The sequence below is a fragment of the Leptinotarsa decemlineata genome, unplaced genomic scaffold, assembly GCF_025532065.1.
Source record: "Leptinotarsa decemlineata unplaced genomic scaffold, Ldec_3_MD MMD2_tig00026299_RagTag_RagTag, whole genome shotgun sequence".
NCBI classification, from domain to species: Eukaryota; Metazoa; Arthropoda; class Insecta; order Coleoptera; family Chrysomelidae; genus Leptinotarsa; species Leptinotarsa decemlineata.
In genome coordinates this window covers 12,601,887-12,620,939 of record NW_027412676.1, presented here as the reverse complement: position 1 = coordinate 12,620,939, position 19,053 = coordinate 12,601,887, and the positions used below count along the sequence as shown (strand labels likewise).

General features: G+C 34.8%; 1 protein-coding gene across 1 annotated transcript in view; it reads left to right on the top strand.

Annotated features, from left to right (window-relative positions):
- Positions 1–6,874: 6,874 nt before the first annotated feature.
- Positions 6,875–19,053, top strand: part of LOC111514591 (uncharacterized) — a 192,333-nt gene continuing 180,154 nt past the window's right edge. The window contains exon 1 of the mRNA XM_074180612.1: positions 6,875–6,892. The gene's annotated coding sequence lies outside the window, so the exon portion shown is untranslated. The remainder of the gene's footprint in view (positions 6,893–19,053) is intronic.

Below are 19,053 nucleotides of genomic sequence, written 5' to 3'. Positions count from 1 at the left end.
AAAATTTAAAAAATCCACAAAATCGTTTTGAATGATCGAAAAGTGAAGTTGGGTGAGTTAGCTGACATTGTGAATATATTAAAAGAATGTGTTGGCTTTATATTGTATGAAAGTGAGTGCCGCGAGAGCTTACTGTTGACCAAAAACAAAACGTCTTGATGATTCTGAGCAGTGTTTGACCATGATTGAACGTAATAAACTGGAATTTTTGCATCGATATGTGACAATGGATGGAACATGGATCCATCACTTCGAAACGATCGTTATCTGAGTAGAGAGCAACTGGTGAATGTGCGTGATATAATATTCATCGACTATCTTGAGAAGGGAAATACCATCAACAGTGAATATTATATAGGGTTTTTGGAGCATTCAAAGGCCAAAATCGCGGAAAAACGACTCCATTTGAAGAAAAAGAAAGTGCTGCTTCATCAAGGCAATGCAGTGTCGCAAATCAATGAAAATGATGGCAAAATTGCATGAAATGGGCTTCGAACTGCTCCCCCATATATGATATTCCCCAGATTTGATTCCCAGCGACTACTGGCTGTTCGCAGACTTTGAAAAAATGCCCACCAGTAAGGAATTTTCCTTTAATGAAGAGGTTACTGCTGAAACCGAGGCATATTTTGAGGCAAAAGATGAATCGTTCTACAAAAGTGGTATTGGAATGTTAGAGCGGCGTTGGAATGATTGTGTGGCTCTTGATGGAGACTACGTTGATGAATAATGCTAATTTCGAACAAAAAAACGATTTCTTTATTAGGTGGGTACGTGACTTTTTAGCCCATGTGTTACTTTAATCTGTCGATAATTTACCATTCTACTGCCTGCAATTTAGGATTTTGCTGACATTTGGCAATCTTCTCAACAACTCGCTTCTGAAAATATTTCTTTTTCTGTAATCATAAGTCGTCTACAAACCCACCGGAATATGACATCGTTCAAATGTTTGTTCAGTCCAAGTATTCTTGAGAAATATTCCGAGCTTTGTTCACTGGATATGGTAGCTTCCACTCAACAGCAGATAACCGTTGCAACCCTAATGGAATATTAGTAGTGTAGTACAAAGGATTTGAGTGAAGTACATGCTACTTCAGTAACGTCACCGTAAATCTGTGCTATTTCATGTTTGATTTATGTGTGAGTTATCAGACACCTATTCAACCCTGACAATATATGTTCAAAAATTGATTTCAGTTCATGAAGTATGTATAACTTCAATTATTTGTCGCAGTACACTTGTTTATTCAATAATTTATCGATATCGTGATAAAATAGTGAAATCAATGATGTATGTTCGTGTCACCATAATGAAACGCGAATATAATTCCAACTAGAAGTGTAATGTATTTGACAGCATAAAATGAGTAGGTCGGAATGAAGTCCCATCTTTTTATTGAATAAATTTGACGGAAAATATTCAAAGGTGAAAACGAATGAGGTTTGAGAACTAATAAGGCAGTGGAAATATACTTTGCCGTTCATAAATTCATATATAACAAATCTGTATGAGGGTTTCATATTTCTAAATTTCAATAAGGGAATATGAGACAGTACTGAATATGTTTCGGAATGAATCACTATGGAAATATTAGAATTTTCTTATTAGTCAGTGGGCTATGCTTCAAGACTGGCAGTAAACAAATCTAAATAAATGAACTTTAAACGTTCAAGCCAGTCTCGAGTATACCTACACAGTAGGTTGAATGGACTGACGCGTATCAGAAAACAACTACTTTCCTGGCTAATACCACGAAGGGCGTTGGATTATATTCGACAGGCGTCAGTGCAGGAATCTTCACAGAAAATTTCCTGCATATGCAATTGGCAATACAACTGAAAGAGTCGACCTTCAATTTTGGAACGGGCACACTTGCAGAACGGTTTCGGGCTCATTAGTCACTCATCAGTGCAAGATAGTGGCCATCATCGACCTAGAGTCAATGATATTCCATAATTGATATTCGGAATTCTTTCAGAGTATTTCATTCCTCTTCCTAAGTTGAAGCGAACATCAAAATGTTTATCCATCTAGTGAACGGGGTACTAACCAACTGCATATCCGTAATTTGCTCGATTCCTCTAAATAAGGAAGAAAAACTTTCTTATTAGTCAGTGGGCTATTCTTGAAGACTGGCAGTAAACAAATCTAAAGAAACGAACTTTAAAAGTTCAAGCCAGTCTAGAATATACCTACACAGTAGGTTGAATGGACTGACGCCTATCAGAAAACAACTACTCTCCTGCCTAATACCACGAAGGGCGTTGAATTATATCCGACAGGCGTCAGTACACTGATGAGTGGCTAATGAGCCCGACACCGGTCTGCAAGTGTGCCCGTTCTAAAGTTGAAGGTCGACTCATCCAGTTGTATTGCCAATTGCATATGCAGGACATTTTCTGTGAAGATTCCTGCACTGACGCAGGAAACGTGATTCTCAGGAATTATTCAATAAAAGTTTATAAAATAGTAGTTGCTGCCAATAACAGTGATAGTCTAGGATCCCGCTGCAGAATCACTACGTCCATAGCGTAGTTAACCAAACTCAGATTTTTACATACATTTGTGAATAGGAGAATACATTTACGACAAGGTGCCAGTCAAAATGTGGCCGCAAATATTTTTAATTACAGAAAGCGAGTGTGCTTCGAACCACACTACTGAAGAAAAATTTCTTCAGCTCTATCTATATGTATGTACTTACAATGGCTATATCGAGGAAACCAAATAAAGTATTAGAAATCTCACAACAAATTTCATGATAGTTGAGGAAATATGAAATAAGAAATCTACTAACTACTAACTATCTTCAAAATCGGTTTTTCATTGTTAAACAACTGAAAAATTTCAGATAAATTTCCAGCTAGGTCAGGTATACCACAAGGATCGAATCTAGGTCGACTTCTGTTCACAATTTTCATCAATTATTTACCGTCAGCTCTAAAATATATAGATTGTCTTCTTCTTGCTGATGATTTTAAACTCTTCAAATTTGTCCAAACAGTCTGAGACTGCACATATCAGAAAAAGGTTAATAACTTTCCTCTGTACTACAACTACATCTGTTTCAGCAGTTCTGCGAGCTGCACTAACTCGTCGCCTAGGTTGTTCTCCAACTCATCTTCGTAAGTACTGACCATACTTATTGGGGCGTGTTCTGAAGTCGCTTTTGTTGTAAGGGATTTAAGCAGTCTAAATACTCCAAAACACCATGAGATGCTTCCATTCGCTTAGTTAGAGCAGAGAGTACGTTATCAATGATGACAATAAATACCTGAATTTCAAAACGTCCAGGTGTTTCATTTTCAACAAAGTGTAGTGAAATGGTCGTACTTTGTATTCCGTTTGCTTCGCCTTGAGGTCTGTTGCTGATATTCTTCACAGCCGGTCAGATCTTTGGCTTTTGCCTCAATATTTCAAAATGTGGATCGCATTCCTTAAACGTAACCACGTTATGATTCATAAAGGACATATCCTGTATTAAGGTCATGAACAGATGACTGCAGCGAAGCACTAGTCGCTAGCAAGCGTTCTAGGATTCCGTATTGTCATTATTCCCGTTTCTAAATTTTTTATCGTTGAAACTAGTCCGTAGCTTCATTATGGTACTCTGTTTTTTGATCCACGTTACTGAAAATGTCTTCCAAAAGTAGCATCAGATCGAGTTGACCGCCTAGTGTCCAATAACGTTTTCAAAATCTGAATTTTTGAAGAAGAATCTTTAAATGTGTTCGTAAGTCGACCCTACCGATAGGTAGAAGCGGAAAAAAATATATAAAGGTTTTCAACGAAATCGAAAGAAAAGAAATGCTTCTGTATCTGCAGCTCACTTGAGCAACCCAATTTAATGAATGTGCAAGACAGGAAATGTATTCTGCGTATCTATTCATTTCATTAATTCGTGCTTGTGAACCGTTATATTTCCCACTCATTATCGTAGCTGTGCCCAAGACAAACTCTGATTGCATCTTTTTATTTCGCGAATAATTTGATTCAGTATGCTTGCTGCAATTAGTATGCATACTATACCTACACTGAAACACCTTGCTCTAAATTTTAAACAGAAACAGATTCAAACTGAAGTAGCTGAAAGCTACTTCAAATGTAAATGATGATAGATATATCAGTAGATATGCAAGATTGATATCTTTTTATGAGTTACCTATAAGTACAATAGATATATTGATATTGTGAAGATGGTGGTTGATGGATTCTTGACTCTTAATGTGCACTCCTATATAATTCAGACATATGTTCCGATAATTTTGCATTAATTGAAACCATCGGAATATAGATTTTTATCGATATGAGATTGAAATTTACTTTAGCGCCTGCTCAATGATATTATCGCCCGCTGGGCGTTAAAGTAGTCCGCAGGCGCTCTAGTGCTACTTTACGCCCGCAAATCTGGGCGATGAAGTGCTACTTTACGACCGGTTGCGTATAAACATATTTTCAATCTACAACTTTTGTGTGCCATCAGTATCACACCGTATCAAGTGCTCACTAATTTATGTGAATTTCCATGTAAATAATGTTGATATTTTATGTTGAAATTTGTATCAATCTGAAGTGAAAAACCTGGAGAATATATGTAGTGTTTTTGTATTCAAAGAAAAGTTGAAAATTCTCATGTAATTAGTGTTTAAACAACAACATAAACTAATTAACCCAACAAAAACTATAAGTACAAAAACCGGTATAGTAGTAGAAAAAATTGGGAGTGTCAACTGAGCCAATTGCCCTACAATGGTCTGCAATACCTGTAACTTAGAAATTACTCCTGGTGAAGGGGTATGTTGTGATAGTTGTCAAGTAACAACACATTCTACTCTTAACTGTTCAGCAATATCCACATCTGTGGTGAGGGCCATAGTATTACAAAAAAGGAGCTTACTGTACTTTTGTGAAGAATGCCGGGAGGCTTTTAAAAGTGTTCCAAAGCTGCTTAGAGAAATAAGGGACATGAGAAAGGAGATGAATACATTAAAGCAAGAAATGGGAGATCTGAAGCAAAAGGAGAAACAAGAAGTCAACAATTTTGAAGAGATAGTTATGGAAATGGAGGAAAAAAAGAAGAAATCTAAAAATGTTATTATATTAAATATTAAAGAGTCAATTAAAACAAATAAAAAGGAGAGAATAGAAGATGAAATGAATACAGTAAAAACAATTTTGTCAGAAACCGAAGTCGAAGATCTTGAATATAGAGTTCAACGTATTGGAAAATATGAACCTGGTAAAAATAGACCCCTAAGAATAGTGATGGCAAAGCCAGAAGCAGCTTAAGAAATTCTCCGAAATAAAAATGAAATTAAAACATACAAAGCAACTATCTTTGGCGATCAAACCAAAGCCCAAAGAGAATATTATAATAAAATAAAGAAACAGTTAGAAGAAAGTAAGAACAGAGGGGAAAATAAATATATAAAATATATAAATAACATACCCACATTAGTTGACTGTCCTCCTTCAAAAAACTATTGACAACAAGAAAAGGTATTGAAGTGCATGATTGCCCCAAGATTTCCAAATACAAACCAATAACTATAGTGCAGTCCGCTGTGACAGTGATAGTCGACATACAGGAGGAATTCTAATTTTTATAAGAGAGGAAGTGGACTACAGAATTCGAAAGAGCAGTATTATTCCTGGAAATTATTGGATGAGATGTATTGAAGTAAACATATCAAATAAGAGGTGGTTGATTGGAGGTCTGTATCACTCGCCCAGTTCAAATATATTTATTGATTGTTTGGAGGAACTATTTGAAAACTATTTTCTTGAGAATAATTTCATACTGTTGGGTGATTTTAATGTTAATTATGCAGATAACAATGCTTTTTATAGTAGAAAAATCAAAAATTTGTTAAATATGTATGGTTTTGCTTAAATAGTGACGCAGTGTACTAGAATTACAATAAACGCAAAAACCTTGATAGATTATGTGGTAACTAACTGTTGCGATGTTCAACCATCTGTCTTTCATACGCCTAAGATAACTGATCATTCAATGATATCTGTCAGTTGTTTCAAATCTATTATAAATATTCCTGAAAAAAAGCTGATTGTTAGAAATATTACTTCTGAGACATATTCAAACATGAATATTGAACTAATTGATCAAACATGGCTATTGAATTCAATCGATTTTAACGAAATCATGAATGAAATATTTGATAAAACTAAAATAATTATAGATAATTTTGCACCTGAACACACTATCTCAATAAAAAATAACAAATTACCTTACTATGATTTGGAATTGAAAAATGAAGCTAACGAACGAAACACAATATATAAGACATTTAAAAATAATTACAGCTCACCTCAGCGTGAACAATTCTGGGAAAACTATGAAATTGTTAGAAATCAGTATGTTAATATGTTAAAAAAGAAAAGGATACTTTTTTATGAACAACAAATTGACGCAAATCGTAATAATCCAAGACAGATGTGGAAACATCTCAAATCAATAATAAATCCGGTTAACAATAGTAAAATGAATAAAATCATCTTTCGTGAAAACAATTCAATAACAATTAGTGAAAATGAACATGAGATAGCTGAGAATTTCAATAATTACTTTGTTAATAGTATTTCAAATATCTCTAAGAGTATCCCTCAATCTGATGAATGGTCATACACAAATTATTCAGTTATAAACAGTTTTTTTTTTCCAAATTTAAACTATTAACGATGACTCAACTGCGGAAGATTATTCATTCCTTAGACAATAAAAACAAGTCTGAAGTACTGAATAGCAAATTTTCATAAGAAGCATTCGAGGTATTTGGGTATGTGATATTAAACCTGATGAATACATCTCTGGATAAAGGAATATTTCCAGATCAACTGAAGATAACTTCTGTTATTCCTGTACCAAAGGTTAGTAATACAATTGAAGCAAGCAATTTTCACCCAATTAATACTCTACCAACTTTGGAGAAAGTCCTTGAACTAGCAGTTTACGAACAATTAGTTGCATACTTGGATGATAATGAATTATTCTTAGGTAAACAGTCAGGATTCAGAAAAAATCATTCCTGTGAATCAGCTGTTCAGTATACTTTCTCTAGATGGAAAAATGCGTATGATGAAAATTAATACACTGTAGCTGTCTTTCTTGACTTCAAGCGCGCATTTGAAACAATTGATAGAAACATTTTGATAAAAAAATAAAATTATTATGGGTTAACAGGCTCTGTGCTGGCATAGTTTCTTAGTTATCTTAGTGAAAGATATATCTGATGAGATAGATATCAACATTGGTGTTCCCCAGGGAAGTGTAATTGGTCCACTTTTATTTATTATATACCTAAATGATATTTATTATGTTCCTGGGCTACATGAACTTAATCTGTTTGCAGACGATACATTAGTTTATACTTCGAATACAGAACTCAATGATGCTGTAGATACTCTCAAAGGTTCTATGAAGAACATCGAAAAATATTTACATATGAATGAATTAAAATTAAATGCAGATAAAACAAAAGCTATGGTGATAACAACTATAAATAAACTGAACTCTATTGATAATAATGAAATGAAAATTGAAATTGGTAACACTACCTTGGAATATGTGTCTGAAATAAGGTATCTGGGAGTCATTGTAGATAACATTTTGAGTTTGAACAGTCATGCTGAATGCTTTATAAAAAAAAATTCCAAAAAAAATATATTTTTTTTCTAGGAAAGCAAATAATTTGACTATTAACTCCAGAATATTAACATATAATTGTATAATTGAACCTCATTTTGAGTACTGTCCAACTTTAATGCATTTAATAAACCAAAATAGGCTTTCCCAATTTCAAAAACTCCAAAATAGGGGCATGAGAATTATATTAAGATGCAGTCGGTATACTTCCATTGATCACATGTTAAATATACTACAATGGCTGTCGATTTCAAATCGATTATTCTTTTTAACAATGGTTTTTATATTTAAAATAACCAAAAGTCTCCAACCAACATATTTTAATGAATTTTTAGTTTTTAATAATCAAATACATGCACATGAGACAAGATCTTATAATAATTTTCATATATATATATAGAACTCACACTGGTGGCGGAACGAAAAACTCATTCTACAAGGGACTACGGGAATTTAACAATTTACCAAATGCCATTAAAGAGGAAAATACTGTAAGAGGGTTTAAAAGTGAATTATTGCAATACCTAGAGCGTTAGTTAGTTGGAAAATATGTATATTATATATAGTTACTATATCAATATTGGTTTTCAACATTGGGTCTTATAAATTGTATATTTTTCATTATTATCTATTTATTTAGTTTATCTTCATTATTGTTATTATCTATATACAGATTTGAATTTTATTAATATTTTTGGCAGTGTGGAAATTTAAATTGTTAATTAGTTATTATGTCTTGTAAGATTAGGATGTATCCTATAAAATAGATTCCTACTACTACCATATAAATATGAATGAAATGTCGGATAAGATTTAACGTGACAAAATCTGGTTTTAGACTTTCAGGTGGGAGTGAAGCATAGCTTAGGAAAATATTTTTACACTCCTATCTAATCGTTGATATTTTTTACGTTCAGACAGATGTTGGACAGCGGGGCCTCTCGAGTCGCGGGGCCAGTAGAATTTGCTACTCTAGCTACGTCGCTAATGCGACACTGCTAGGAAACTGAAATTTGGTGTATAGATGATTCTTATTAGATGCGCACTAAGAAAAAAATTCCTATATTCCATATATAACTCCGTGGGGGTAAAAGGGGCGCGTTTGCATATGAAAATTACCTATTCATAACTGTTTCTCCGTGCCACTACATTTTCGGAAGCTGAAATTTTGTATGTATGTTCGTTTCACGTTGTAGATGTGCGATAAGGAAATATTTTTTGATAGTCCAACTGGGGAGCTCCCTGGAGATAAAAGAGACACGTTTACATATGTAAATTACCTTTTCATCACTGTTTGTCCGTACCGCTACATTTTCGGAGGCTGAAATCTTGTATGTAGATTTGTTTTATGTTGTAGATGTGCAAAAAACCAAGGATTTTTGAATATTCCAAAAGGGGCGCCAGCCGCGTTTTTTCATGCCTTTGAATTTCCGGTGGGTGAATTTATATTCAGTATCAGCATTGCACCCATGCGAAACCGGAGCGGATCGATAGTGACGATATATTTGTCAACTTGACCACCTTCATAGCAGAGCGTTCCTTTTTCATCCCTTGGAAGGTCCAAAACGTATTCAGTTTCGGATATGCAGTTGGTTACCTCGTTCACAGGCAGATGGGGCGACGACAAACCTGTTGTTTGTTGTAGTCTTCAGCTTAGGTCGAGGAATGAAGGAATTCGATTTTCAATTATCGGAAATCATCGACTTTATGCTGATGATATACACTACCTTGCACTGATGAGTGGCCAAACAGCCTGAAACCGGTCTGCAAGTGTGTTCCAATAAAATTGAAAATCTATTGCGGCAGTTGTATCGCCAACAACATATGCAGGAATAACTTCAGTGCAGAATCCTGCACTGACACCTGTCGGATATAATCCAACGCCCTTCGTGGTATTAGCCAGAAGAGTAGTTGTTTTCTGATAGGTGTCAGTCCATTAACCTACTGTGTAGGGTGTTGAAACTTGGCCTAAACAAATTGTTCTTTTAGATGACTTGTATTCAATTAACTCAACTGGAGAAATATGACTGAATAGTTTGGCTCTGATGGCTGTTCATAGACATATTGATCTTCCTGTGGAAAGTATAATTGCACCCAAAATATCTAGAGAATTGAAATTCTGTTGATAGTCTGATGATTTCTGGAGGTCATGAAATATTGAGTTTCAATAACTTACCCCTTTCCCAAATAAACTCCTGGGTACGGCATTCCTTAACGTATATATCTACTTTCGACAAATCTATCAGTTTATTTCGATGTATTTTCATGTTGGTTGACGAATGCAATGTTTTAACTTTTTGTATTCTATTCATTGTGGTCGCACAAATAGAGTCCGAGATGAAAACAGCTTAGTTCGAGGAATGATAGTCTGGAGGAATTCGATTTTCAATTATCGGAAATAATCGACTTTATGTTGACGATAGACACTACCTGGTACTGACGAGTGGCCAAACAGCCCGAAATCAGTCTGCAAGGGTGTTCCAATAATTGAAAATCTGTTGCGGCAGTTGTATCGCCAATAGCATATGCTGGAATAACTTCAGTGAAGAATCCTGCACTGACACATGTTGGATATAATCCAACGTCCTTTGTGGTATTGACCAGGGGAGTAGTTGTTTTCTGATAGTGGCCGGTCCATTAACCTATAGTGAAGGGAATTGAGACTGGCCCGAACATATTGTTCTTTTAGATGATTTGATTTATAGCCAGTCTTCAAGTATGCCCACTGACTATATTTATGTGAAAATTAAAGTAAATTAATGTCAGTTTTGTTAAGTGGAGAACTGAAAAGAAGAGGCACATAGTATTTTCATTTTGTAATCGACAGTTTGAATTGTAGATTTTGAGTAATCACGATTCACAGTGCTTTATAGGTAATCGACATCAGATGAAATTGGTTGAGACCTGATGAAAATTCATGATAATGTATTTGATTAACTCCTAATCGTGAGTTTTTTACTGAACATGCGTGAACATCACCAACTGAAGTGTTACTTTAATATATATAATCGACAGTTCAGAAGGTCGAATATGACTGATAGTTTGAACTATCGATGACGAAAACAATTCTTGGTGGCGCCTTCGTAGAAAAGGTATGAATTAAAAAAACATTAAGAAGTTCAACTCGTTTAAATTCTAAAACTAGTTTGAATATTCTACTTCGCAATCAAATTCTATCCTTGCGTTTCGAACATTGTCTGCGGCTGAAATGGAATTTTCACATAAATGACTTTATTCTTATTCAAAAAGTACTTCAGTTTTCGGCACAAAATATTATTAAACGAATTCTCTATCAATCGGATTTCCATTAAAGTAAAACTGTTTTCCTGAGAGAACTAAAACGAATCGGATCACTTCCAAGGAAATAATTAAGTAAATGGGATATGGTTGATATCTCGTCTCCTCAAGCGTACACCCTTGATTAGCTAGAAAGCGATGCTGGAGCGTCTTTCAACTACTCGTATATTAAAGTCATAATCATTTTATGATACAAGGTTGAAATTTGGATTGAGTTAATCTGCAAACGATGGGAGAGATGAGCAACATTATTTGATAATGTGAATGGCATGATATAGCGGCGTTTTATTGAGACTCTAACGCTTAAATGAACCATGCATATTTTATATGGTAAGTTATTTTTAATGATCATTATATCTACGCGGCGCACTTTCTTCGTGATTAATGATGCTAAGTAAAATTAAGTGACTCACTAAATCTCGTACTATACGGCGTATCCATGTAAATCAAATTTATAAGTAATATTTCATCTAGTCGGTATCTGCTATAACGGTGAAGTAGTTTCTGGAATACTGATTGCTAATATCTTAGGGAGAAATTTCTGTGGTTGGAAATATCTCGAATTATTTGGAATAAAGAAAGTCTCATCAGAAAGAATAGTTTTAGGAAAAAACTGTTGGACTTTTACTTCTGCCTTTGTGGCACTTCTGCCTTTATGGCACTCAGAAGAAAAAAATAAGATACTAGGTGAAAGATAGCTCATCAACATCAGCATCTTTTCATGCAACATAGGTCTTATAACGGGTTTTTCGAACTTTAAAAATTGATAACGGCCATCTTGTTGAAGCTACATCTGTCAAATTAGTTGTCATTTATTCGGTCTGCTTTGCCAAACCACCATCAACAACACGTGCAAATAAAAAAATTGTTTTATCAAAATGGGAGTCCACTGGTTCAGTAAACGATCGACCAACACCTGTACGTCGACGAAACGCAAGGTCCGCCAAAAACATCGTCGATGTCTGTGAGAGAGTGCAGGACAATCCGAGGCGAATTTTGCATCGTGACTTGGGCCTGTACAAGTACAAAATTCAACTGATCCAAAAACTGAAAGAAGACCATAGACAATGACGTGTGTTAGCTGAATAGGCTCTGGAGCCGTTGGCAGGTGACCCTAGTTTTCATTGAAAAATCATCTTCAGCGATGAGGCCCGTTGATGGGTACGTGAACAAACAAAACTGTTGGATTTGGGACTATACCAATCCACATGATATCCAAGAGCGTCCAATGTATCTCGAAAAAGCCACTGTTTGGTGTGGATTTTGGGCTGGTGGCGTCATTGGTCGTTATTTCTTGGAGAACGACGTTGGCCAGGCCATCACTGTCAACGGCGAGCACTATAGGTCGATGATTACCAATTTCTTTTGACCAGAATTGGATGATCTGGACACCAACGATATGTAGTTCCAACAAAACGGCGCTGCGTGCCACACAACTCACATTGGATATTCTGCACGAGCGATTTGAGTGCATGGTCATCTCACCTGGAGGTGATGTGAACTCGCCACCGAGATCGTGCAATTTGACACTGTTCGATTTTTTTTTGTGGTTTTTTTGAGTCGCAGGTGTATGCGAATAAGCTACAAACAAATTCAGCCTGATTTATGCACCACAGTCATGGAAAATTGGACGTTTCGGATGCGCTGCACCCAGAGAAACCTTCGCGGACATTTGAATGATATTATATTCCTCACATAATGGCATCAATAAGTCTATCAAACGAATGACATAGCCTACCCCCATAAAAGTTTGAATATCATGGCTTGGGGCAGAGCAAGGGATTTTTCCAGAGTTTTTATAGCGCAGAAACGCATCATAAGACTAATATTTAAAATGGATTTTCGGGATAGCTGCCGGCCCGTTTTTATAGACAAAAAAATATTGACAGCCCCCTCCATCTTCATTCTCGAATGGCAAAACCATGAATTTCATAGATTGTCATTTCAATACATCCTGTAATATTTACACAGTATAAATCACCATGATGAACGACATTAAAAAATTAGAAAAATTATTTCACATTATTCAATGTCAAAAAGTTGTCATTTTCATTTTGAAGACTTCTTTCAAAATTAAAAATAAATAAAATTAAAAATAGTACACAACGGATGAACACCCGGAAAAACAACACATCATATATATATATATATATATATATGTATATATATATATATATATATATATATATATATATATATATATATATATATATATATATATATATATATATATATATACATATATATTTCAATATTAAATTCTACAAAAAGGATTTGAAGCTTTATATCTTCTATAAATTATCTGCGAGCGCTTTCGACAGTTGGTAGTACTGTCATCTTCTGGGCACCCTTCAAACCCAAGTCAACTTGCCAAGTTTATATGTCAGTGTTGGTGGTTTGACCAATAAACCGACAACTGCGGTGGCAGAAATTTAGGAAGCTAATCTGTAATGTCATCGAAAAACGAATTCACATGTTTCTAGAAATGATATAAAATCGAGAAAGGTTAATGCAGTCAAGCTGCTGGAAAATAATTCCATGAAAATCAAAAGATAAATAAATAAGTACCATTCTGATTTGGGAATTATAACAAAACGCAAAAATGGGACCGCTACCACTGACTCAATAACGGTATGTTTATGTCTCTTTTTTACACAGTTTTTTGGTTCAGCTGAACGTGAGATAAGGGCACACAATTGCTTCTTGGCGTCAGTTACAATTAAATGGTGAAAACATTCATCAGAATTAGTTATTCTTGATTTTAAACTGTTTGTCAAGTGGTGCAAGTTGCACTGACAGTAATACAATACGTAATGGTGTAAACTTTACAAGAAAGAACTGAAATTATTTTCATTTATGGTGCTGAAGATAGGTGTGCTCGTAGGACAGCCCGGGTTTTTAATGAAAGGCATGCAGTCCAAAATGTGAGTCACCGATATGTTCTAGACCAGTGGTCGCCAACCTCCTCAATGTGTTGAGCTACTTTATTAATTTTGGAAAAAACAGCGAGCTACCCACACGGAAGCCACGTAACGCAACGTAAATAAAATAATCTACAGTTAATTTATCATTATATGTATTTATTTTACTATTTAACTGGTAATACATAATACATAGGTACTAATAATAAACTAATAACAAAATAACTGATATTACTAGTACGTACTTGTTCATAGCTACATCAGACGAATGTGTTTGAAAAATAAAGACAAACTTTTATTGTTCTTCTTTATTTATTTGTTCTTAATAAATTTCATATTGGAAAAAGAAGATTCACACAAATAGGTTGAACTGAATAATGCTTTCACTTTCAAGGCAACACGGCATAGAACTGAATATTTTTCTTTACTTACAATAGGCCAGATACATTCAGTACTTGAGACTAACGATTTTAAGGCTAAATCATTTTGAAACTCAATGACTTCCATTTCTGTTGCAGCGATGTCTTCGCCAAAGTTCTGTATAACACAAGTTGCAAACTGTTGGATATCAATTTCCATAAAGGGTGAAACAACAAACTGCGCTACTAAAGCCATGTCATTGAAATCCTTAAAACGATTTTTGAAGTTATTCTTCAGGGTAGAAATTATTTCTACATGATATTTTTTGTCATAGGGTTCTAATGGATTTTGAGATATTTTTTCTGAAAGAATAGGAAAATGCTTGGAATCGCTGTTAATTAGATTTTGTTCCCAAAACTCCAGCTTTTTGATAAATGCTTTTATATCAGAAATCATTTCCGCTAGTTCTTTGTCTCTCCCCTGAAGCTGCAAATTAAGTTCGTTTAATTTCTCTGTAATGCCCACGAGAAAACCAAAATCTCTAAGCCAGATTGAATTTTCTAGTTCCGGAGTCGGTTCATCGCGTTGTTTGAAAAATTGAACTATGCCAGATAGGACATCATTAAAATGTTTTAGCACCCGTCCTCTACTTAACCATCGGACTTCAGAGTGAAGGAGTAGGTCCCCGTATTGACAGTCAACTTCATCGGCCAAGGTTCTGAATAATCTTTTTTGTAACGCTTGAGCTCTAATCTTGTTCACAATTCAGTTTCATAACGTTGTTTCGTTTCAGGAAATTTCCACATAATGCTTGCTGATGGATAATGCAGTGGTAACACAGAAATTGCGGAAAAGTTTCATCTTTACGACATAACGCCACCAGACCCTTATCACAATCCACCATAGCTGGAGCGCCATCGGTTGTCAAGCCTACCATTTTCGATATTGGAATTTTCTCGGAAGAAATAATATTTTTTGAATGAGAAAACAACTCATGTCCAGTAGTGTGTCCTTTCAGTGGAATGAACTTAAAAAGATCTTCTTTAATCGTAAAATCACTAAAAACCATGCTGACGAACACGGCCATCTGGGCAGTGTCAACGACATCTATTGATTCATTCATGTTGAAGTGAAAAATAAACACAGTTATATAAGTCAGTTCTTAACTGTAAAAAAATATCATTGCTCATTACTTCTACACGTCTCATCACTGTATTAGCAGAAAGTTGCATAGATTTTATAGCTGAAACTATCTCGTCTTTATTTCTGAAGTTGGCAAATAACGAATCAGCGGCTTCTAAAAACGCCTGTTTTATCATTTCCCCGTCTTCATAAGGTGTCTTTTTTTGTGCAATTATCTGGGACACACGGTACGATGCTTCAGTTGCAGCCTTATTTTTGTCGACTGTTCTTAAAAATATTGATTGTTGTCCAATTGACTGCTTTTTTAACTGTTTCAGTTTCTCCTTTCTGGTGGCAGAATGTAGTGGGAATGATTTTTAAAAATTAGAATGTACAGTTTTATGATGTCTCTCAATATTTTCTTTTTTAGCAACGGAGACCGAAGTATTACATAACAAACACATATTTTTATCTTTAACTTCTGTAAAAAAGTATTGTTCTTTCCATTCCAAATGAAAGTGGTATGTTTTTACCTTCTTACAAGTGCTTGCCATAATATTATTTTTGTTGTTCTCTACTAACCCAACCGCTGGACGTTGGTTACGCATTCAGTTTTAAACTAAGCGCAATGTCGCCGCGCCGTGCGTATTTATCCCGTTCAAAGCAATCCAGATCGTTCTCGAACACTAACGCGCTGGTCCGGCTGGTCGGTTCTAGCCGATTCTAGCTTGATGGCGCCAGCGGCAGATCGCTCACCGCAACGTTGCCGCTGTTTATGTTTAATTTTATGACAATTAGATTTTTTTGTGGAATTTTCGGAAGCTTCTTTGATTTTTGCAGTTTGTATTTTTTAAATTAAAATCGTTGTGAGAGCTACCAGAATTGCCTTCGCGAGCTACCGGTAGCTCGCGATCGACAGGTTGGCGACCACTGTTCTAGACCTTGTTCAACAATTTGAAGAGACCGGTGTTGCAACAAAGCATTAAAGCAGCCGAGAGTTCTTACGGAAGCCGCACAAATTGAGATTTTAGGCCAATTCGCCGTTGAGCCTACTACTTCAATTTCCGAAGTCGCTAAGTTAGTAAATATTTCAGTTGGTTCTATACACAAAGTTTTAAAACTAAACAAGTTATTTGCTTACAAAATGAGTATTCTTCAGCAACTCAGTGAGGAATAGGAGAATAGAATTTTGTGAAATAATGACTGCGAGAATTCAAAATTACCCGAATTTAATAAAAAAATATTTGCTTCAGTGATGAATCAACTTTTTTCTTAATAGCTTTGTAAATAAGCATAACTGTAGATACTGGATTAATGAAAATCCACACTTTTTTCGAGAGGATCATACGTAATATCCACAAAAAATAAACGTCTGGGCTGGAATTCTGGGAAACGAAATAATTGACCCTATTTTTATTGGAGAAAATTTAACTGGCCAATTGTATTTAAACTTATTGGAAAATGTAATCGATCCACTCATAACACTGTCCTCAGAACGCCAAGTCGATAATATAATAATAATAATGTTTTATTTCAAATAGAAAAATTAATACAATCAATAAATATAGAATAATAAACATATATGCTCACAGTGCGTGAGTGAGAAAAAGTAAGTTGATATTTAGTAAGCATGATATAGAAACATACGTCAACGGTAAAATAGATGAATATATTGACAACACTTATAATTGAAATATATACAGTAAAAGCGAAAATAACGATAACACTAATAACTAAAATATATACGGTAATAATGAGGAGTCATATTCGAGAAATTTGCGTCAGAATCGATGAAGAGTACAACCCGCTTTTAAATGAACAAAATTTACATTTTTAACAAGACGGCGCACCGCCACATTACGCATTGCATGTCCGACAGTGGCTCGATCAACGGTATCCTGACATAAGGATTGGCAGAAGAGGTGCTCTAGAATGGCCGGCGGAATCTCCGGATTTAACGCCAATGGATTTTTTTCTCTGGGGTTATTTGAAGACAATGGTATAAAAAACTTCCCTGCAGGACATTCAGGATCTAAGACACAGGATTACTGACACATACAGACAAATTAATAACGAAACATTTACAAAAGTCTGACAGGAATTCGAGAATAGATTGTGCTTTTGCTTTGCTACCGATGGTGAACATTTGAACACCTAATAAATTAAGGTACATTTATTTAATTGCAATAGCTATCATTTAATTTTTTATTATAATTAATTTTCTTTTTGTCCTATTTTACGAGAAAGGATCAGCCAATTTCAGTTTTCTAAACAGGGTTGATTGAGGATTTTCAAGATCTTTAAAATAATGTGTAACAAGATAGGGGGTGACATTTAAAATTATTAAGTGGGGGTAGCTAGGTGGAAGGGTGTTGAACCTAAAATACCACTGGCACTGGTTTTGAACTTCTTTCTCGATATCTAAATTGACGGTTTTTTGCCTACGGTAAATTCTCCCTGCTAAACGAAGTACTAGGGGTGGGAAGTTTTGAAATGAAGGCACTGTATATATAGAAGTTGGGCGTACCATACCCTATTTATTCAACTCGTCGAGTTTTCATTTCTGAGTAGAACTTCTTCGAGACATTAAAATCAAAATTCAATACCAAATATATTACTTTTTCTGTAGAACTATATTCAAGTAATTACGAGGACACCAATTAAATATAATTGACACTTCTGTCTGTTTTGTATGTCTTTGTCGAACACCATGCTCATTCATATCGCCATTCTGACAAAATTATGATTTTTCAGTAAAAAATATATTCGAGAGAAAAATATAACGATAACTAGGTAAGATATGAATGATTTCATGAAATTGGAAATTGAGATAACCCTGATAACAAGGTTTTTGAAAATTTAGATATAATGAATATGCTACCTTTATTGTAGCACCGACACTTCATATGAAATGTTACAATTAAGCACCAATTTCATAATTAGAAAAAAACTCAAGTTGTTTTGAATTTTTCAATCCTGTGATTCTCAACAGTAAAAAAAGAGATTTATAAAGTCATGGTCTTGATTGAACTTTTTTTTTGCAAAGAAAAGACTGCAAATGTTGATTAAACCTTTCGTGGGAATTTTCTGTTATATGAATTGGTTCATCAAGTTAGTATTGATTGGTTTTCAAAAATGCTATACTGTAGAGATAAATTGAAAGAAAACTTCTCTATTGTTAAACTACTAAGTGATGAAGATGTGATTTTTTTTCTTAAATACTGCGAAGAAAAATCAATTTCTTCTCATCGTCGACATGTTAAACCAAACGAACCGACTGCATCGGCTTTTCTCGTTCTGTTATCCAGGAAATACACGACGAGCCATCCCATTCATTTCCTCGTAATCCTCAGCTTTACTAAATTTAATATTTTCATATGAAAGCAAAGGATCAAAGTCTCTGATCCCGAGCCTCAAGGGTTTTATCATAGGGTTCCAGAAAGTACATATTATCTTCCTTTGCAGTCGGGAGCAACTCTAATCTCCTTTAATGTGCCTAATGCCCATAAATGACTCTCATATTAGGCGCTCCTTGGAAATATATCGATAAAGTTTTATTGACGACTATCAAATTAACCTCGACTTACATCACATTATTTTAAGTACTTGAGGATAATAACTCTGGTTATTTTGATATGCGGTGAATCGTTTATCGAACTCATTTTAGTCCAATCAATCTAGACTTC